The following is a 22,260-nucleotide window of genomic DNA, read 5'->3' as shown; positions in this document are numbered from 1 at the left end:
GCCAGTTTATAGTCTCACCAACATATGGTGCTTTGTTATTTGTTATTTGCTATTCTTTCCTTCATCTGTCTTGAGCTTTTTATCTGTGGCATATGTCTTTCTACTGGTTCATAATTTGTGCAATATTTGATTGTAGCAAAATAGGAGCACAAAAGGACACTTGTTTCTTGTTGATACGTTGTATTCGTTGCCCTGGAGCATATGATTCTGCAATTGGAAAAAAAAAGTTTTTTTCTCCTCAAATTACTCTTCTGTTTGGTACTTTTGAGTATGATGCTCCCCTTCTTTTGTTAAGCTTACTGAGCTATTATTATGTGCAGGAGAAAAAGGCTTTAAAAGAGGAAAAAGCCAAATTAGAGGAGAAATACATGTGGGCTATTGTTGATGGAGTCAAACAGAAGGTTAAGAATATGAGTATTGAATTCTTGATGTTTCGTCATGTTTGAAAAGTTTTCCTTCCTACATACATATCAATTTTTGCTCTTTTTGGCTCATACTCATCTGATAATTCAAAGCTTCGTTGTTGGTGTTGTATGATGTGGTCTCTTAGGTATCTGGTTTCTGATGCTTTTGATCTGCAGTGATAAGTTGGACTGTAAGAATGATTATATATGTGGATTAGAATCTGTCTTTACACATATCTACACACATGTACATAGGTACATGACTTATACGTACATGCATGCATTCATATGTGAGTATGTGCATTAATTGCTAAACCTCTTACACATGCAAATCATGGAATTCTATTAAATGATGATGGTGTTTTTAGAGTCGCACATGTCTATTTCCTAGCATGGTTGCTAGTTTGCATTCATGCACGATATGGACAAAGCTTTGTGTTTTATAATTTAAGCATGGATTGTGGTTTATATTATGGCACGAAAGTAAAGAAATAATAAACCTGAAGGTGCATACAGCTAAGCGTGCTAAATTTTGGAAGCCATGTAAGTTGAGAAATTTTAATATCTAACATCCATTTGGACCTGACAACATATCCATTAAAGTGATAAATTTTGATATCCGACATCCTTTTGGACCTGAAAACATATCCATTGTCATTGTGGACAATAATTAATAGGATTTCTACTTCACTCCAAAGGCCATAAATATTATGTATGGGAAGTTGGGATCTTGGATAATAGGATTTCTGTTGCTCTCCAAAGTGAAACCGGACTTGAAAATATTGTTTGAAATGGGTTGTAGCTATGGATCAGTCGCTTAAAAATATTTTTAAAAAATATAGGGCTAACTATTGGTTAGTAAAGTAACATGTACATGTGCATGTTATTCATTATTTTTTCCATGTTCCACCTCTTGACACGTGACAAGTTTGGGAAGTGGGTACCTTTTTGTCAATGATGATCTTCGATGTGGATATTTGATTTTGGTTTGCATCCATGGAAAGTCCTAGAATGATAGTGTTAAACGCCCTTCCAGTCAAAACTTTCGCCTTGAAGGACCTAGGGGAGTGTAAACTATTGTTTTGTTTTGAATTCCATTATGGGTATAAGCTTCTGATGACCACATGGCCAGCATTGGTAAAAGATATTGCTTGTCAATTACTAGCTTCCTTTCATACTTAATATATGTAATCATGCTCATATTAAAAAAAAAGAGGTAATAATGCCACAGAAAATAAAAAGGGTTTAGCATAATTGAAACATTCTTGTTATGGATGTAGGATTTAGCTGTCACATGATGAATGTCACTGCAATGGCTTGAAGTCATTGTATTTGTTGGTGAACTTTGTTCTTTGCCTGTGTTCTGCATCTAAGAGTCCATTTGCCTTGTTAACATCCTCTTTTCTAATGTCAATGTTCATGGCCTTCGGCTTTCGTATGTTCAAAATAGTGCATTTGCAACGTGCTTGCTGTTTTTTCTCTCTCATTACATGCTATCTATTTTTCTTCTTCACTTTTCAGATGAACTGGTTTTTTCCTCTTTCCTAAACATTGACACGCAGCGAACATTGATATGTTATTTGGTTTTTACTATTGGTGATCATATACGAAGTTGCTGCCATTTATTGGGAACCCATGTGGCACAGATGATCCTTCTTGTGGACTCATTTGATCTGTGTATGCATGTTAGGTTGGCAACTTCAGGGTAGAACCACCTGGCTTATTCCGTGGACGTGGAGAACATCCCAAGGTTCTGTTATGCAATCCTATACTTTGACATAATTCATGCCAGTTTAATGATGGATTTTAGGCAGTTCCAAGGGGTTTGAATGTCTTTGATGCCACTTCCTGTTTCGTGGTATATTTTATTGTTTTTGTTTGGTTTACATGGTGGTGTGCTGCAGATGGGAAAGTTGAAAAGGCGAATCTTTCCAAAAGATATTACTATCAATATTGGAAAGAATGCTCCAGTTCCAGAATGTCCTATTCTGGGTCAAAGGTCAAAAACCTATATCTTTTAATTCGCAACTCGTAATACCTTTTTTGCGTCGCGATCATGTTTGGATTGGACTAATCTTTTTCTTTCCGGCTTTTGTGGCATTAATCTATAACCCTACACAGGTGGAAAGATATAAAACACGATAACACTGTTACATGGTTAGCATTTTGGAATGATCCGATCAACACGAAAGAGTTCAAGTATGTCTTCTTGGCTGCCAGCAGCTCTTTAAAAGGGCAAAGTGACAAGAAGTATGAGAAAGCGAGATTGTTGAAGGTGATCTCTGTTTTAGTTCAAGTCATTGTTATCATGGATGGTAAAGTACACTATGATCGAAAGGACTATAGAAAACCACAGTCCATTGGATCATTCTGTGCATAAAATGATGGACAATGAGGGAAAGAGAGTTGGACCAACCAGAACATGGCATGACCCCATTCCCCATGTTAGGTCCCACTTCCTCGTCTTCACCTTCTGTATTATGCAGTGGTATTTGCTGGATGTGATGCTCACATGGTCTAATGGTGGAGCATACTTTCCCTTGATGACTATGACTTGATGTTGATATTTGGCATTGTATTAGTAAGAGTCATCTTAAGTCTTCTTACATACCACTTTATACGAACGCAAGATTACATAGACAGCATCAGAGAGACGTATGCAAAGCATTTTAACTCCAAAGATATTATGAAAAGACAAATTGCTGTTGCGACATACCTTATTGATAGGCTGGCTCTTAGGGCTGGCATTGAAAAGGTATAGTATCATACTCATTGTGTGTTACATTTTGTTATTCTTTTCATTAGTAAGGCAGAGGACACACGGTTGAATTAAGTGATATTACTTGTTTTATCACCTAATACATTTAATTAATTGTTGTTTGATAGTGGGTTTGTGGATTATTTGAGGCATACCTTAGTGAATATTTAGAGCTATCTTCCCTATTGCTGATAAAAAAGTAGTGTTTTATTGATGCACCAGACAATACTAGCCAAGACAGTTCTCATGGCCCTTTTGACCCAATCCATCAATCCTTTTTTTTTTTTTTGTTGTGAATGTTAACGTTGTATTCCTATAAGAAGGACTACAACTGTAAGAGGAGAGAGAGGACCGAGAGTACCCTCGAGACAGGTATCTTGGTCAAAAAATAGGTCCAGAGACCCTATACCAAAAATTGGCCTTGTCGCATGCCTGATTACAAAAAATATGGTGTAGCAAAAAATGGGGCTTATAAGAATGCCAGAGTACAAGTAGGAGAGAGAGGCTAACTACGGTCCTAAAAACCCTCTGTGGTCCAGAGCAAAAAAGGAGATGGACCGGTCGGGGTCTTCCACATGTGCCCGTGCTCCGTCTTTAGCGAGAAGATCGGCGAGCTCGTTCGACATCCGCCAAGTATGCATCCATAAGACGTTCATATCCCTGCATCCTTTGACAACTCCTCTATGATGATCCACATCCTAAAGTCACAAGGAGAAGGAGATCCAAGAGGGGAAGGCCAACTTTTGAAGGAGTTTGTTTTTAGTTTCTTGCTGTTTTTACATTCCTTTTTAGGGCAATTTAGGGACCGATTATTTTATAATTTGAGGAAGGACTTATGGGATACTTTTATAATATTTTAACTTAAGTGGGGTAGTTTTGGTCCTTTTTTTTAATATAATGTAATAAAAGGGGTTCAAGTTTTAGGGTTTCTAACAATTTTGGGATTTGAACAGTAAAAACAAGATGTGAACAATAACACCAGTCCCTATCTAGGGATTCAAGGTCTCTTGTTTTTGTCCACGCAAATCTGGCTTGCTGTGATGGTCTATTGAGCTCTTTTGCCTTTATTTCTATTTTCCTGCACCAATTGGTATCAAAGCCTAGGGGTTTTTTCAACAACAAAGCTGAGAATCTACAAACAAGTCTAGGATTTGCTGATTTTAGGTTGAGTTTTGCTAAGTTAGCCTAGAACTTACTGTTTTCTGCCGGGTTTGCTGGTTTTCTGCCTACAGTTTGTGATTTCAGTGAACCTATGACAGCAAGAACAGGTCGAGGCAAGGGTATTCATATGGATCCGCCTCGTGATGAACTGGATCAGGAGATAAGAGGATCTGAGCTGAGAAGCTCAAGAACTTACAGGGCGGCTTGCAGGCATTGATTGTGGGTGAGATGAAGTTTGGTCTATCCAAGACGATGTTCAGTACAACCCTTTTCACAGTTGTGCTCCACTAGATGTGTTGAGTGAAGAGAATATGATCGGAGGTACAGGGTGGCACTCAAAATCCATAGATCTAAACATATATATTCTTTAGAGGGGAAGGCCAACTTTTGAAGGAGTTTGTTTTTAGTTTCTTGCTGTTTTTACATTCCTTTTTAGGGCAATTTAGGGACCGATTATGTTATAATTTGAGGAAGGACTTATGGGATACTTTTATAATATTTTAACTTAAGTGGGGTAGTTTTGGTCCTTTTTTTTAATATAATGTAATAAAAGGGGTTCAAGTTTTAGGGTTTCTAACAATTTTGGGATTTGAACAGTAAAAACAGGATGTGAACAATAACACCAGTCCCTATCTAGGGATTCAAGGTCTCTTGTTTTTGTCCACGCAAATCTGGCTTGCTGTGATGGTCTATTGAGCTCTTTTGCCTTTATTTCTATTTTCCTGCACCAATTGGTATCAAAGCCTAGGGGTTTTTTCAACAACAAAGCTGAGAATCTACAAACAAGTCTAGGATTTGCTGATTTTAGGTTGAGTTTTGCTAAGTTAGCCTAGAACTTACTGTTTTCTGCCGGGTTTGCTGGTTTTCTGCCTACAGTTTGTGATTTCAGTGAACCTATGACAGCAAGAACAGGTCGAGGCAAGGGTATTCATATGGATCCGCCTCGTGATGAATTGGATCAGGAGATAAGAGGATCTGAGCTGAGAAGCTCAAGAACTTACAGGGCGGCTTGCAGGCATTGATTGTGGGTGAGATGAAGTTTGGTCTATCCAAGACGATGTTCAGTACAACCCTTTTCACAGTTGTGCTCCACTGGATATGTTGAGTGAAGAGAATATGATCGGAGGTACAGGGTGGCACTCAAAATCCATAGATCTAAACATATATATTCTTGATTTTGAAGGAAAGTTGCAGCCCAATGACTCGTGTAGACTGCTTAAACACAGTAGAGATGGTCTTTGATTACAAGGATGTGCCACAAAATAAAAAAGGTTAAAATTATTACCTTTAAATTGAAGAAAAGTACTTCGGTATGGCGGGAATTGTTGAGAGCAAGGCAAGAAAGAAAAGGAAAACCTGAATTATGTCAAGGGAGAATATGAGGAAAAAGTTTTGAAGGAAAAATCTTCCTGAAAATTATTTACAATCTTTATATCAAAAGACGTATGTGTTGCACCAAGGAGATAGGTATGTGGATGAAGGACTCGATTTCTATGAGGCCAAGCCCGCATATGTAGAAATGCGGGCCTCTTAATAAATCTATTTTTGAGATGGATTTTAAGACTTGATTTTTAAGGACATGTAATCTTTAACATGGAGATCATGAATATGAAAAATTAAATAAATTTTAAAAAGTAGAAATAATAATTCTAGTAAGAAAACATTTGGACCGTTAGTTTCCATTATTTTTAGATGGAATGCCTACTTGCATCGATCTTTAAGATGTATGCTTTACTCTTTCTGGGCTGCATATGTAGAAATGCGGTCCAGCCTGCATGAAACAATTTTTTGTGGATGAATATACAGAGATGAGTTGATGTGATCGAGTGGGAGAGTAGTTCATTACCAGATATGTGAATGGAATGTGCCCATCAATTCAAGATGTGCTTTTGCAGTGGTATTGGATCCTTGAGGAGGTCTACAACCTTGCAACAATGGCTGAAACTTAGCAGAAACAATCCTCGAACAGGTGGGGCACGGGTGTGAGTGATGGGGAAACTAGGGCAGCAGCCCGTAGTGGTGATTTTGGAAGAAAAAGTAGCATGATGGTTGCTGGTTTGACATCTCGCACTGCTGGAACGACCAACCAGCAAGGTGCCCTGGGCCATAAAGGGGTTGTTTTGGGAGTTGGGCAAGCCGGAAGGGGTGCCAGTGGCAACATCTAGTGCTACAGGTGTTTAGGCACTGGGTAATGTCTCATCATAGTGCCCAAATCACAAGTTTGTTAACCTTTTCGAGGAGTTTTAGGATGAGTACAACTAGCACTCATTTTAAATTGATCCCATCTGTGATGATTTTGTTGATAAAAGGGACCCCGAAGTGACCTATACTGATCATGGGGAGGCATTAGTGATCCAGTGCATTATGATTACACCTTGGGTCGTGGAGGAAAATGACTGGTTATGGACAAGCATACTTCATACTTGCTGCACTGAAGATGGGAAGAAAAGGAAGGAACGTGGGGCAGAGGAATTGATGAGGAAGTTTGGAAAGAGCTATGGAAATGCGTAATCATGACGGGGCAAAAATTCAGTGTTTGCGTCATTCTCTATTGTTCTTTACTGCAGTGAAAGGAGACTTGACTTAGTGACTACTATGGAAAAGGAAAGGGATCAAGCTGTCATCGTAACAGTTGAAACATTGATGAAGGAAAGGGACAAGGGGCACATCAATTGGAAAAAAGTTCCTTAAGAACTAATGGAGGTTCGATTCCCCCATGATGGATTGATCTAATTTTTATCTTAGAAAAGATAGTGGGCATCTTCATTCAGGGGAAAGAGAGGATCGAAAAACCATAGCCTAGTAATCCAATCATCGATTGAGGAAGTTGCAAAAATATAGTTTCTTAGTAGATGGTTGATAAGCTTAAGCTCAAGATGGAAAACCATCCATAACCTTACAAAATTATGTGGTTCAAGAAGGGCACTGAGGTAACTATTTCTAAATGATGTCATGTTTCTTTTTCTATTGGAATAACATACAAAGATGGAATATGGGGAGATGTAGTGCCTATGGACGGCTGCCATTTGTTGTTGTGGAAACCATGGCAATATGATCGGTGTGCCACTCGGAGTGTTTCAAGAACACTTACTCCTTTGCTAGGGATGGAGGTAAAGTGATTTTGGGACCCTCTCAGATGGAATGTGCTTCAAAAATAGAAGAGCACAATATTAATCTCTTATCTTTTATGGAATTCATGAAGGATTTTGGTGAGAAGGGTGTGCTGTCGGCTTTTGTGCCAACTGAAGAAAAGGCCGTTAGTTTTATTCCTCCTAAGCTAGAGCCATTGACGAGGGAGTTCAATGATGTCGTATACCAGATGATCTTCTTGGGGGATTACATCCTATGCGAGACATGACATCTAATATTACATCGACCTCATCCTTGGTTTTAGCCTCCCAGATAAAGTGGCCTATAGAATGAGCCCTAAGGAGCATGAGGAGTTACAGAGGAAAGATTCGGAGTTGCTACATAAGGGGTTTATTGGGGAGATGAGCCCACTTGCAGTGCTAACATTGTTGATGCTAAGAAAGACGGTTCTTGGCGTATGTGTGCGGACAACAAGACTGTTAATAAAATAATCATAAAACATCGCTTTCCACTACCGCCCCTGGATGATATGTTGGATATGGTGGGGGCTATGATTTTCTTTAAAATAGACTTGAGAAGTGGTTACCATCAAATCAGAATTTCTGGTGATGAATGGAAGACATTGTTTCAGATGCGAGAGGGATTGTATTAGTGTCTGGTTATGCTGTTTGCATTATCAAATACACTAGGACCTTTATGAGGCTTATGAGCCAAGTCTTTAAGCCGGATATTGGAAAGTTTGTGGTGGTATACTTTGATGATATCCTCATATACAACAATAGTGGCAGGCAACATATGGACCATCTACGACTCGTGTTGGAGCTACTATGAGGGGAAATGCTGTATGCAAATTTGGAAAGTGTGAATTCATGACCAGTAGTTTGATTTTCTTGGGTTTCATGGTTTCTGTTGAGGGAATAAAGGTGGATGAGAGAAAGCTCTCAGCAATAAGAGAAGGGCCCAACCCTACATTAGTCCATTACATGCACTGCTTCCATGGGTTGGCCTCTTTTTATCGACGATTCATTAGAGGATTCAACACCATCATAGCACCGCTCATATTTGAAGAAGGGTTCTTTCAAATAGACCACTGAAGTAGAAAAGAGCTTTGAGAGGATTAAGCAAGCTATGACCGAGGACCCTGTGTTAGTATTGCTAGACTTGGATAAGATGTTGGAGCTAGAGTGTGATGCCTCACATGGTGGTATTGGGGCTATTTTGAGTCAGGAGGGCAGACCACTAGCATATTTCAACGAGAAGCTAAATGGTACGTGCTGACGACATTTTATGTGATCATTCAGGCCTTAAGACACTGACATTATCATCTTATTCAACAAGAGTTTCTTTTATTTCATATAATGGTGTGTTGAAGTATATGGCTGAGCAACATAAGCTGAATAGCCGGCATGAAAGGTGGGTGGCATATTTGTAGGAGTTCACCTTATGATTCGTCACAAGGCTAGGGGTTAGAATAAAGTCACAGATGCCTTGAGTTGGAGAGCGTGACTTTTGACCACTATGACATCTATGGTGACAGTTTGAGTGTCTACATGACTTGTATGCTAATGATGATGACTTTGGAGGGATTTGGGCATAATGCCAAGGTGGAGTTGCAGTAGATTGTGGTACAATATGGGGTTCCTCTTCAAAGGGAATCAATTATGCATTACTGTTTGTTCTCTTAGAGAGGTCCTTATTTCATAATTTCATTGTTTTTTTTTATTTTGTTTTTTTGTGTTTTTTTTGTTTTTTGTGGGGTGGGGGGGTCGGGGCAGCCTTGGGGGACACTTTTGGTGAGCTACCATTGTATTGGTGAACTCCAAGTATTATTGGCCCAAACTTAGTTGCAATGTTTCAAAACGTGCTAGGCGATCAGGGGGGTCCGGGCCGCCCAACGCCTAGGCGGGCGCCCAGAACTTGGGCGGCCCAGTACATTTTTTTTTTTTTTGGTTTTCTCTCTCTTAAATAGCCTCTAATGGGTTTTAAGTTTCAAATGAACCTAAAACCCACAATTTTGCCATTTGAAACCTAAAGCCGACAATTTTACCCCTTTAGTATTAAAAAAAATGACCCAAAAATACCTTCAAGGAGCCGCATTCCACCCCTGGGTGGGGTGCAAGTCCTAGGCGGCCGCCTAAGGATATGCCTAGGCGGCCTCCCAGGAGCTGGGCAGTCCGCTTTTTGAAACAGTGCTTAGGTGACATGTGACTAGGCATGTGGAGAGGTGCACACATTGTCAAGTTGCAAAGGGGTAGCATCATAATGCATGTTAATATTCTCCACTTCCCATTCCTAGTGCACCATGGGAAGATGTTAGCATGGACTCCATGTTCAGTGTTTTGCAGACTCAATGGGCTATGAACTATAGTTGTTGTAGTTGACAGATTTTCAAAGATGGCCCATTTCATTGTTTATAGGAAAACACTAGATGCAACTCATGTGGCCAACTTATGTCTTCGTGAGGTGGTGAGATTTCATGGGATTCTCGAAATGATTATTATTGGTTCGCTTACAACAGGTCCCACAGTAGGACAATCATTAAGAACCCATTTCAGGTTGTGTATGGGCGAAATCCTTCCCATACACTGGACTTGACTCCTCTACTAGCTAACTGGGATGGACACTTAGACGTGGACAGCATGATCGAGCACATGGATGTCCATAAGCAATTTTGAGGTAACTTGGAGATTGCCACTACCAAGTACTAGGAAGCTGTAGATAAACCTATCGATTTAATGAGTTTCAGATGGTCGATTTAATGAGTTTCAGATGGGCGATTTGGTGATGGTTTATCTATGCAAAGATGGGCATCTTGCGGGCTAATACAAGAAGTTGAATAGTAGGAAAAATCGAACCGTTTTGAGCGCTGAAGAAGATGGGGAGTAGTGCCTCTAAGATCGAACTCCTTGCTGAGATTGAAACCTCAGATATATCAATTTCGTTGATCTTTGCGGGCACCACTACCTGAAGTAGTAATAGAAGAAGAGCTGAACTCTTGGTCGGGTTTTTCCCAACTGGGGGAGAATGATGCGCAGGACAGTCCTTCGACTAGTCAAGACACTTCTTGTGGGCCTTTTTCACCCAATCAATCCATCCTTTGATGACCCCCTTTATGATAATCCACGTCCCAAGGTTGCAAGGAGATCCAGGAGGGGGAGGCCAATTTTTCGAAGGAGTTTAGTTTTAGTTTGTTGTTGTTTTTACATTCTCTTAATGATTTATAGTATTTTAATTAAAGTTAGGGGCTGTTTAAGGACCTTTTATGTTTTAATTTGAGTGAAGGGACTTATTTTTATAGTGTTCTAAATTAAGTTGAGGTAGTTTTGGTCTTTCTTTTTTATTATAATGTGATAAAAAGGGCCTCGGTTGTTGGGGTTTCTAACCATTTTGCGGCCTGAACAGTAAAAACAGGGTTTGTACAGTAATACCAGGTCCTATCTAGGGTTTTGGGGTATCTTTTTTAATGCAAGGAATGCTAGGTCCACTTAAATCTGACTTGGTTTGATGGTTTATTGAACTGTTTTTGCCTCTTTTCTCTATTTTCCTGCCGTATTTATCCATTGAAGAGGGATGGAGGTACCATATTTCAAAACTCCCAAGGTTGAGTGCTAGAAAAAGAAGCATGATACATGCACAAATATACAGAAGCCAGGTACATTATGGGACTGTTCTAATTAGTTTTGGGAAAGGCACCTATCTTGAGAAGTATTACTCTATTCCAAAGAATAACTGGTGCTATGCTACTTGATTACTAGTTTAAAATGATCAGTGCATTCCATAATGTAATAGCAGCAACTGATTGGTGTCCCTCTAATCCACTCCTCTCTTGGATAAGTTCTGTTGTGCCTCATTTTTTTTAACAAAGTTAAAAAGCAAATCTTGGTTGTGTTCTTTGATTGATTAGTTCTTTGTGTTCAATTCCTATTGTGGATGTTTTGTGTTTGTTGACGTTTTTGTACACCTCAAAATAATAATGAACAATAGCAATTACTTTCAGGGGTCAGAGGTCCTTATGTTATTGCTTCTCTTTAAGTTTGAGTAAAAGTATGTACTTCCTTTTCTTATCTGCCGAGGTTTTCCTTCGTATGATCGCCTTTCCTTCTCGGTAAACCCTTTGCAGCTTCCCAAATTAAGTTTATACATAATCAACTTCCATTGGCGTGTTTTGTTGCTAAATCTGTATGATCCTGGACATGTATTCTTTCTATCTTAATTGTGATAGGAGTTCATTGTCCTTCGTCCCAGTTCCTATCTATTGTTGCAAATCAGGGACTGGACATCATTGTTGATACCGCGTTTCTCACATAGCTTCCTTCTATGATTAACATTTTGTTAGCGATCTTGGTATTGCCTTCAAGATAGAAGTGACTCTCATTTATCAATTTCCATCATTCTAAGCAAAACTATCAATTAGTCTTGAAAGGAGCCATCAATTAAAAGTTGCCATATTAATTACATGTACCTCATTCGGGAAAAAAATTTAATATTTACTATATTAACTGTTGGAAAATATGAATATTTGAGTGGCCTTTTTTTTTTTTTTGTTTTTTTTACTATTGATGCCCCTGTAGATTCATGTATGGAGTCTTCCTGTTCACACTTCTCAATCAAAACCTTATTGATCTCTATCGAACCTATGCGATGTTTTTTCCTTTTAATGAACAAGTTCATCGCTTTAGTGTGTTTCATATAATAGATTTTGAACGATGGTTGGGATCCATTCCAAATCCATTGTGAAAGAGGCTGGAAAAAGTGGTGTTTGGCCATTTTTTAATGATACAATAAGGATTAGCTAAACAAGCACAACTGCATTGAATGCTATATGGAAACTAATTTATTGCATGTTTCCCCTTTCACAAGTGTGGTCTTACTGTGAAATGACTACTATATATTGTGTAGATTGTTGTCTCTTGACCAAAAGCACATGGTTGGAAGTAGTGAGAAAAGATATGACGACTTATGGCCTCATTGAAGGTATGACCCTTAATAGGGCAAAATGGCAGACCGAGATTCATGTAGCCGACCCCAATTAATTGGGAAAAGGCTATGATGATGATCTTGTTGTTGTCTCTTGACCTTGTTAATCTTTTAGCGCCTATTCCATTATAGTGTCGTATCTAGAATAGCTTCCAAATTTATTTTCCATTATAGTGTCGTATCTAGAACACCTTCCAAATTTCTACGTCCATGTCAGCTTCTGTTGCTGAGAAGGTCAATTATCTCTTTGTTTTAAAAAATCTTATATTTTGAGGACTTTCTGGACTGCACTTAGGCCACAACTGTATGGCGCTCTACATTGAGGCGAATATTTGGGTTTAGATTGTAAAAAAGGAAAAATCCTCCACCCTATGTGCAACATTGGTTTAAAGGCTTGAGGAAAACCAGAACCTGGTTGAATTGATTTTCTTTTCTTTGTTACAAGGATAGGTGTTATGTTCTCTTAGTTTTTTTGTTTATTGTCTAGATACCATTGTACGGACAGCGTGATGCCATTTCAAAAGAAACCTTAGTCTCCCATTAGCTTTGGTTTGTTTGTCAGTAATTAGTCATTCTTATATGTTGATGTAGTCACTCACAGCGCGGATGCCTTTCTCACATGTTTGTGAAATCACTAGCAATTGGAAGCATAAGCTTTTTGTTTCCCTTAATGGTTTTCTTTAACATGCTTCTTGGGTGAATCAGGATGATGATGAAGCCGATACGGTAGGTTGCTGTACATTAAAAGTGGAAAATGTTACATTACTTCCTCCAAGTTCATTACAGGTATCATTGAACATCTCAAGTAACTGTTTAGCTTCTTATCGACTGAGTGCAAATCTTCATCTTGATACTTTCTTTCCAGTTTGATTTCCTCGGTAAGGATTCCATCAGATATTTCAACACGGTGGAGGTTCTGCCTCCTGTATATAAAGCTATAGGAGATTTTGGTTCTGGTCAGTGCCCATTTCCTGAAAATGTAATCTGTTTCTCTATATGAATTTGTTGGCCTTGCCATTGAGTTCTGCTATTCATTTTACTCTGAGTTCTGCTATTCATTTTATTCTGAATAGGGAAAAAGGAAGGAGATGATCTTTTTGACAAGCTGGATACGAGTAAACTGAATGCTCATCTCAAGGAATTAATGCCTGGCCTCACTGCAAAAAGTTTTCCGTACATATAATGCATCTGAGACTTTGGACCGACTGGTACTACTAGAATGTTTTTCATGCTTGGGCTCTTGAAGTTCAAATTTTGCACACTATCTGCATTTTTATGATCGCTCTCTCTATCTCTCTCTCCATGCTGGGTTGGTGTGTGTGCTTTCTCTCTGGGTGGGTGGATGTCGTGCGTAGGCACATAAACGCATGTGTATGCATGCATGTGTCTTCAGTGTTCACATGAAAACTGTGTGTCTAATCCTACTGCTGTTTTTCAGTAGGATGACTAGAGCATTTCATAAAAATTCACCTCTAATTCTAGCTTGTGGAAAATATTGATGATTTAGTTCTAGGGTTCAAAACCATTGGTCAATTGGAAGGCACTTCTTCTTGCAACCTTCAGAAAAAAAATTCAATGTATCTAGTTTTTCTAAAGTTTAAATACTCTTCTCAGCCTCGAGATTTGGCCCTTGCTCAAGCTGAGCAAGTTGGTAGAGGGAAATAGTGTTTTTTTTTTTTGTTTTTTAAATCCAAGGGAGGGAGGGATTCCCCCCCCCCTCCTTCCACCAAAAAAAAAAAAAAGTCATCCCTTAGCAATAGAGTCTTCCCTTAGCAACGCACATGAGATGATGGGGACTCTAATCCTCTATTTGAGGATTTTGCCACTTGATTGTTTTATTTGCCACATTAGGCTATTAGCTGTAAAGGGCCTCTTGGGGTTTAGTCAAGATTTATTTTTCCTTGACATAGGTCCCTTCCTTCGGTCAAGATTTATTGTTTCTGTTTGTGGCTTCTTTCTTCAATTTCTGAGTAAGATTTTATAATTTCAATCTATTTCTGGAGGCCAATTCCATGTTGTCTTGTTCTTGTCGAGTCAAGATTTATTTTCCATTGACATAGGTCCCTTCCTTGAGTTATATGGACCTTTTCTTGTTTCTGTTTGTGGTTTTTTTTTTTAAGTTTCTGAGAAATATGTGCTTTTGAAGCCACTTTTTTTTACGTGTGACTTTGATTCTCTTTGTAGATTTTTTATTTATGGAATGATATGTATAATCTATGTATAATGATATAAATATATTTCAAGTTATCGAATAGAAGTCATATACACATAACACCTATATCGTATAATAATGAAAATATTTTGCATAAGAACATAAACATGCAGTATTTAGGAAACGTCCCATCCATAATATTACCATGACTGTACATAATCCACTATTTAAACTCATAGTAGTTCAAATCCAGCCACATTGATGAGAGAGATAATGGTTTCTCTCACCCTCCAGATTCAACCCATCTTGGAACAGTAGAAACTATAACATTCATCTTGAAAAGTTTAGCCAGTATGCTATGATACAACTTGTATCCATTCAAAGCACAAAAGAACTCATCAAAAGACAACATACCTGATTGTCTTCGTGAAATGATGGAATATCATATACAAAGGTGAAAGAATTTCTTTTGCAATGAGCTCCAACTGCTGAGGCATGGTTCCCTTTTAAGATGTGGGTTCATGAAGTACTTCAATCATCCATAATCCATTAGCTATGGTCCCTTACCTTTCATAGCAATCTGTTGAAAGGCTTCACCATCAAGTTAAGAGAACTGTGGAGTTCTTATACTATAACCAGGTCAGTAATGGCAGAATGCTTTTTCCATGGGTCGCATTGGTCCACCCTCAAATTTTGCTCGTGCATGTTGAAAGTTCATTAAACAATTGCGTTGTAATAGTGCTAGAGGGCCCAGTGCTTAGGGACCTTGCAGGGGCCTTGAGTTCCATACATAATCACTATTAAACTAATGAAGGCTATTTTCAATGGGAGCTCATTTGGTTTTCTAACACATTTAACATGATAAGCAGACAATATTTAGCATTACAGGTATGGATGTATTTATTTACATGTATGGATGTATTTATTGAATATTGTCAGTTTACATCCACCTTGCGCATGTAATGTCTAACTTAACTATTGCAGTTGATGATTTGGACTTGAATAATGTGTAGACTTTTATGGGGTGTTTCTTACCTGGCAATTGGGAAATAACTATGTGGTCCTACCACAGGTTAGCAAATTCAGTTTGTCACCCAATAATTAACTAGGGAATGCATGTGAAGATAACTTTCTTAGCATTCATGGCTTCGGTAATCCCCGCATTCTTTATTTCATATTTAAATTGTGCTTGCAGACTTTCCCATAAGGTGCTGCCTCACTCAGCAACATAATGGACCAGGAGACAATTGCAGCCTGAGAGGTGTTGCCTTTGCAACATGCTCTCATAATCTTTGCCAATGGAAATGTTACACGAGTAATCCCTATTCTTTAGTATACAAATACCTTTGATCCTTTACAATCTAGTTCTTGTATCTGTTGTACATGTCTTGTGAAAGATACACACATAGAGAATTAACATTCTATGAAATCATAGGATCATTGTTCACACAAGCACATGCATGGACATGTAATATGGAAATATCTGAATGTTCATTTAGAGCACTATTAAATTGTACATAATTTATTGTGCACAGTTCACAGTTAATGTGAAATATGCAAATAATAGGAGAGATCACCTAATGTCCTTAGATCTTTTTGATATATCTCTTACTCATATCTTTTGCACTAAATCATTAGTAGAGATTTCTAAAGAAAATTGATCAACAAGAAACAAATCTTATGGAATCTATTTCAAGTATATGTTAAATGACATCAAAGGACATTATATATTAGTATAGCTAGTTTTAGTTGTTTTAGAATCAAGAAGTAGAAGTATTCAAGTAAACCTTCAATAGCGTGATACCAAGCATGAATTTATCATGATGGAGCACCCCTCGTCTGATAAAGAATTGTTTCTTGGATTTCATTACCATCTGAAGCATGGTGAGTCTGTGGGTGCGGATGTGATCAAATAATATAAATGTTTGTTTGTCCATTTGCATGTGTGTGAAACAGGGAATAAAAGAAATAGGATTTTTTATTAACATGGCAGGCCAGTCTCACACGCTTTGATGTGTCCATAGACCACAATACACTTCCAATGGAGGAAATCTGTGATCCTAGCTAGGGGTCACTGTGACAGAGAACTTGCCAATGTGAGAGGCAACTAAGGCATGTTGAGATGGGTACCAGAGGACCCAGATACCGCCAGAAGGTCCCATTGCATCCAGAGCTAACCACCACTGGCAGGGGAAAACCTCAAATATTCCGAATTTGGGAGAGAGAGGGAGAAGGAAGCTTGGTTGGTTTCCACCAAAACAAGAAGAGACGGAGAATACGGTGAAACAAATTGACGAATATTTTGCCGTTTTCCTGGGTGGCCCAAACCCCTTATATTCCTTAGTGGGATGTTTATTTCATTCTCGTATTATAATTGAAAGATAGAGTGATTTAGTTCGTGCTTTTGATCTGGTTGCATTTGCTGGATGGAATAGCACTTTGATTTGATGTGCATGCGTGGTGTTTCAGAATGCTAGATTCCCTGGATTGGATCCATCGGTCTCTGATCGAGTTAAGAACCAGACATGGGTATTGTCTTTTTTGTATTGTATTTGGTGAATTGCAGATTTTTAGCTAGATTAGGCATAGGCTCAAAAGATTTGAAATGTTTAGGTTTTAGGTTATTCACTAAATTGCTTTTGTGCCTTTTCTTCTTTTTAGGCTGTGAAGTCCGATCACATAATTGATGTCATTCAGAAATTAGGTTCACCGCTCACTAAGGTACAAGTTCATGTTGAAATCCATTGGCTTTCGAAAATCGTATTCTTGTGCGTAGATGCAGGAGGGATGGAAAGAAAAATTAATCTCCAGTCACTACTTTGTTAGTATAACTGCCTTAGTTTTTCATCTCTACAATGACAAATGATGCAAATATGGTAAAAATCAGGGCATGGTATCTGCCATCATGACAATTCTATGCTTTATAGTTTATTTCACAAAATTTTGAGAATTGGGGTTTGACAATCTCTGTCTTCTTTTTTCTTACAGTGCTGATGGAAGAAATCTTGGGCTCCCCCAATTACCAGGTCAAGGATGCTCTTTCATAGCTTTCGATCAAACACATACAAACTGAGCTTTATGGAGAGTCCTTCTGGGATTAAAGTGGAGTTTCTTTCTATTATATGCATTCTTCAGTTTTTATTTGCATTAACATGGTTGCATTTTGTTGAGTGAAATTCATTCTCTTTCTCCTCTTTGTTTTATCTTTCTCTTCCGATATAAACTTCCTCAAAAAAAGAAAAAAGATAAAAAGCTGAATGTACCTAGGCAATTTCCATTTACACTAGGCAATATCTAAACAATTCTTAGACATACTTAGCTGAAGTGCCCTCAGTCAACTATGTAATAGCCATGTTAATGCTTTTCTAAATCAAATTTGAATTCTAACATCCTTCTCATTTAAGCATGAATTGGCTATGCATGGAAAACTGTTTGTGGCCCAATTTGCCATATTTATTTCCTCTTATTCCAATATGGCTTTTTTTTTTTAGCTGTTATGTGTATTGGTTTTAACGCCAAATGTTGTGACTGTTTGGGGGCATAACTTTTATTTATTTCTCAATTATAGTAGATAGTGTGTGTCTCTTATAATTTTTTTATCATTATTGATTTTTATTTATATTTGTAAGAAAGCTTTACAGAATTGGGGTTTGACAATCTCTGTCTTCTTCTTTCTTGCAGTGCTAATGAATGAAATCTTGGGTTCCCCAATTTACCACCAGGTCAAGAATGCTCTTTCCATAGCTTTCGAACAAACACAGACAAACTGAGCTTTTTGGAGAGTCCCTTTGGGATTAAGGTGGAGTTTCTTTCTATTTTATGCATTCTTCATTTTTTATTTGCATTAACATGGTTGCATGTTGTTGAGTGAAATTCATTTTCTTTCTCTTCTTTTTGTTTTCTCTGTCTCTTCCGATACAAACTTCCTCAAAAAAAGAAAAAGATAAAGAGCTGAATGTACCTAGGCAATTTCCATTTACACCAGTCAATATCTAAACAATTCTTAGACATGCTTAGCTGAAGTGCTCTCAGTCAAATTTGAATTCTAACATCCTTCTCAGTTAAGCATGGATTGGCTATGCATGGAAAATGGTTTGTGGCCCAATCTGCCATATGTATTTCCTCTTGTGCCAATGTGGCTTCTTTTTTTTAGCTGTTATGCGTATTGGTTTTAACGCTAAATGTTGTGACTGTTTGGGGGCTTAGCTTTTATTTATTTCTCAATTATAATAGATAGTGTCTCTCGCAATTTTTTATCATTATTGATTTTTATTTATATTTGTAAGACAACTTTTGAGATTTGGGGTTTGACAATCTCTGTCTTCTTCTTTTTTACAGTGCTGATGAATGAAATCTTGGGTTCCCCCCATTACCACCAGGTCAAGAATGCTCTTTCCATAGCTTTTGAACAAACACATACAAACTGAGCTTTATGGAGAGTCCCTCTGAGATTAAGGTGGAGTTTTTTTCTATTATATGCATTTTTCATTTTTTATTTGCATTAACATGGTTGCATTTTGTTGAGTGAAATTCATTTTCTTTCTCCTCTTTGTTTTCTCTGTCTCTTCCGATACAAACTTCCTCAAAAAAAGAAAAAACATAAAGAGCTGAATGTACCTAGGCAATTTCCATTTACACTAGGCAATATCTAAACAATTCTTAGACATGCTTAGCTGAAGTGCTCTCAGTCAACTATGGAGTAGCCATGTTAATGCTTTTCTAAATCAAATTTGAATTCTAACATCCTTCTCATTTGAGCATGGATTGGCTCTACATGGAAAATGGTTTGTGGCCCAATCCGCTATATTTATTTCCTCCTATTCCAATATGGCTTCTTGTTTTTAGCTGTTATGTGTATTGGTTTTAACGCCATATGTTGTGACTGTTTGGGGGCATAGCTATTATTTATTTCTCAATTATAGTAGATAGTGTGTGGCTCTTGTAATTTTTATCATTATTGATTTTTATTTATATTTGTAAGACAGCTTTTGAGATTTGGGGTTTGACAATCTCTGTCTTCTTCTTTCTTGCAATGTTGATGAAGGAAATCTTGGGTTCCACCCTTTACCAGGTCAAGGATGCTCTTTCATAGCTTTCGAACAAACACATACAAACTGATCTTTAAGGAGAGTCCCTCTGAGATTAAGGTGGAGTTTCTTTCTATTATATGCATTCTTCATTTTTTATCTGCATTAACATGGTTGCATTTTGTTGAGTGAAATTCATTCTTTTTCTCCTCTTTGTTTTCTCCTTCTTTTCCGATATAAACTTCCTCAAACAAAGAAAAAAGATATAGAGCTGAATGTCCCTAGGCAATTTCCATTTACACCTGGCAATATCTAAACAATTCTTAGACATGCTTAGTTGAAGTGCTCTCAGTCGACTATGGAGTAGCCATGTGAATGCTTTTCTAAATCAAATTTAAATTCTAACATCCTTCTCATTTAAGCATGGATTGGCTATGCATGGAAAGTGGTTTGTGGCCCAATCTGCCATATTTATTTCCTCTTATTCCAGTATGGCTTCTGTTTTTTAGTTATGTATGGAAAGTGGTTTGTGGCCCAATCTGCCATATTTATTTCCTTTTATTCCTATATGGCTTATGTTATTCTAATGTGTATTGGTCTCAATCGACTATGGAGTAGCCATGTGAATGTTTTTCTAAATCAAATTTGAATTCTAACATCCTTCTCATTTAAGCATGGATTCGCTATGCATGGAAAGTGGTTTGTGGTCTAATCTGCCATATTTATTTCCTCTTATTTCAATATGGCTTCTGTTTTTTAGTTGTTATGCATGGAAAGTGGTTTGTGGCCCAATCTGCCATATTTATATCTTCTTATTCCAATATGGTTTATGTTGTTCTGATGTGTATTGGTTTTAACGCTAAATGTTGTGACTGTTTGAGGGCATAGCTTTTCTTTAGTTTTCAATTATAGTAGATAGTGTGTCTCTTGCATTTTTTTATCATTATTAATTTTTATTTATATTTGTTAGATAGCTTTTGTGAATTGGGATTTGACAACTTCTTTCTTGCAGTGCTAAATAAGGAAATCTTGGGTTCCCCCCATTACTAGGTCATGGATGCTCTTTTCATAGCTTTCGAACAAATACATACATACTGAGCTTTATGGGGAGTCCTTCTGGGATTAAGGTGGAGTTTCTTTTTACTATATGCATTCTTCATTTTTTATTTCCATTAACATGGTTGCATTTTGTTGAGTGAAATTCATTCTCTTTCTCTTCCGATATAAACTTTTTCAAAAAAAAAAGAAAAGATAAAGAGCTGAATGTACCTAGGCAATTTCCATTTACACCAGGCATTATCTAAACAATTCTTATGCATGCTTAGCTGAAGTGCTCGCAATCAACTATGGAGTAGTCATGTTAATACTTTTCTAAATCAAATTTGAATTCTAACATCCTTCTCATTTAAGCATGGATTTTGCTATGCATGGAAAATGGTTTGTAGCCCAATCTGCCATATTTATTTCTTCTTATTCCAATATGGTTTCTTTTTTTTAGCTGTTATGGCCTCTATTTGGATATAAGATGGTGCCACAGACATGGGATGAGTTTTTGAAATTCATTCTCTTTCTCTTTGTTTTATCTTTCTCTTTCGATATAAACTTCCTCAAAAAAAAAAAGAAAAGATAAAGAGTTGAATTTACCTAGGCAATTTCTATTTACACCAGGCAATATCTAAACAATTCTTATGCATGCTTAGCTGAAGTGCTCGCAGTCAACTATGGAGTAGCCATGTTAATACTTTTCTAAATCAAATTTGAATTCTAACATCCTTCTCATTTAAGCATGCATTGGCTATGCATGGAAAATGGTTTGTAGCTCAATTTGCCATATTTATTTACTCTTATTCCAATATGATGTTTTTTTTTTTAGCTGTTATGGCCTCTATTTGGATATAAGATGGTGCCACAGACATGGGATGAGTTTTTTATGAAGGTAGCATAAATTTCAAAAGTAAGGGATATAAGATGTGTCATCTTTTTTTGTGATTGATGAGCGTGAATGTCTCTTAAATTTCTAGTTGATGATGTTCAATTTGCTTCTATAGCAATGAACATTGTAAAAGTTTTGTTTCGCAATTTCTGAAGGGCAAATGTATTATTTCTTGTAAAATAGGTATGGACCATGAGAGGTTATTGGATTGGAACTGGACCATACAAATTCTACAAAGCTAAGTCTTTGCACTATTGGAGGGGCTGAAATTGTATGATTATAGATGGGGCCCCTCCATTGCGGTGGAAGGGGATTCAATGAAGAGCACGTTTACTATGCTCCCTCAGGAGTATAGTTTACTTTTTCTACCTTGTTCAGAAGACCTATTAAGGATTTTTTAATCTAAAATTTTGGATGATTATTTAAAAAAAAACAAACTTTGAAATTTGAGTTTTCTAACACTTAAATCTTATCCTCTAAAAATTGGACGTTCTTGGGAATTAAATCAATACAATCACAAGTTGCCAATGAACCAGTAATTTGTATGTTCTTGGGCATTAAATTAGTTGAAATGTTCATCGAAGTTACTAATTGTGTCAAGTAGTCTTGTCTCACAACACTTAGTGGATGAATTAAGTTATGCTCTATTATTTTCTTTTCCTTAAACTGTATATTTATCCTCGTGATTGGGTTTATTAAAATACTTTCTTAGAAAACATTTTTATGGACAACATTTTTTAGAAAACATTTTTGACAAT

General features: G+C 37.4%; 1 long non-coding RNA gene and 1 other non-coding gene across 12 annotated transcripts; both read left to right on the top strand.

Annotated features, from left to right (window-relative positions):
• Positions 1–77: 77 nt before the first annotated feature.
• Positions 78–17,394, top strand: LOC18436646 (DNA topoisomerase 1 beta). The gene is made up of 9 exons (XR_016048890.1): positions 78–401; positions 2,095–2,154; positions 2,309–2,403; positions 2,526–2,679; positions 13,096–13,176; positions 13,256–13,346; positions 13,464–13,598; positions 17,012–17,071; positions 17,204–17,394. It is a non-coding gene; the product is annotated as a DNA topoisomerase 1 beta (transcript).
• An 827-nt stretch (positions 17,395–18,221) lies between these two features.
• LOC148783459 (uncharacterized) lies at positions 18,222–21,870 on the top strand. 11 transcript variants are annotated; one of them, XR_016048755.1, is made up of 6 exons: positions 18,222–18,341; positions 18,881–18,998; positions 19,614–19,689; positions 20,642–20,696; positions 21,443–21,505; positions 21,686–21,870. It is a non-coding gene; the product is annotated as an uncharacterized LOC148783459 (long non-coding RNA). The 11 variants fall into 11 exon arrangements; XR_016048847.1 differs by having other exon boundaries at positions 19,587–19,689; positions 21,443–21,523; XR_016048825.1 differs by having other exon boundaries at positions 21,443–21,523; positions 21,686–21,756.
• The last annotated feature ends 390 nt before the right edge of the window (positions 21,871–22,260 follow it).

The sequence above is a fragment of the Amborella trichopoda genome, chromosome 1 (assembly GCF_054954075.1).
Source record: "Amborella trichopoda isolate Santa Cruz 75 chromosome 1, AtrichopodaSantaCruz75HAP2 v2.0, whole genome shotgun sequence".
Lineage (NCBI taxonomy): Eukaryota > Viridiplantae > Streptophyta > Magnoliopsida > Amborellales > Amborellaceae > Amborella > Amborella trichopoda.
Note: the sequence above shows the minus strand (reverse complement) of the source record. Positions and strands in the feature narration are given on the sequence as shown.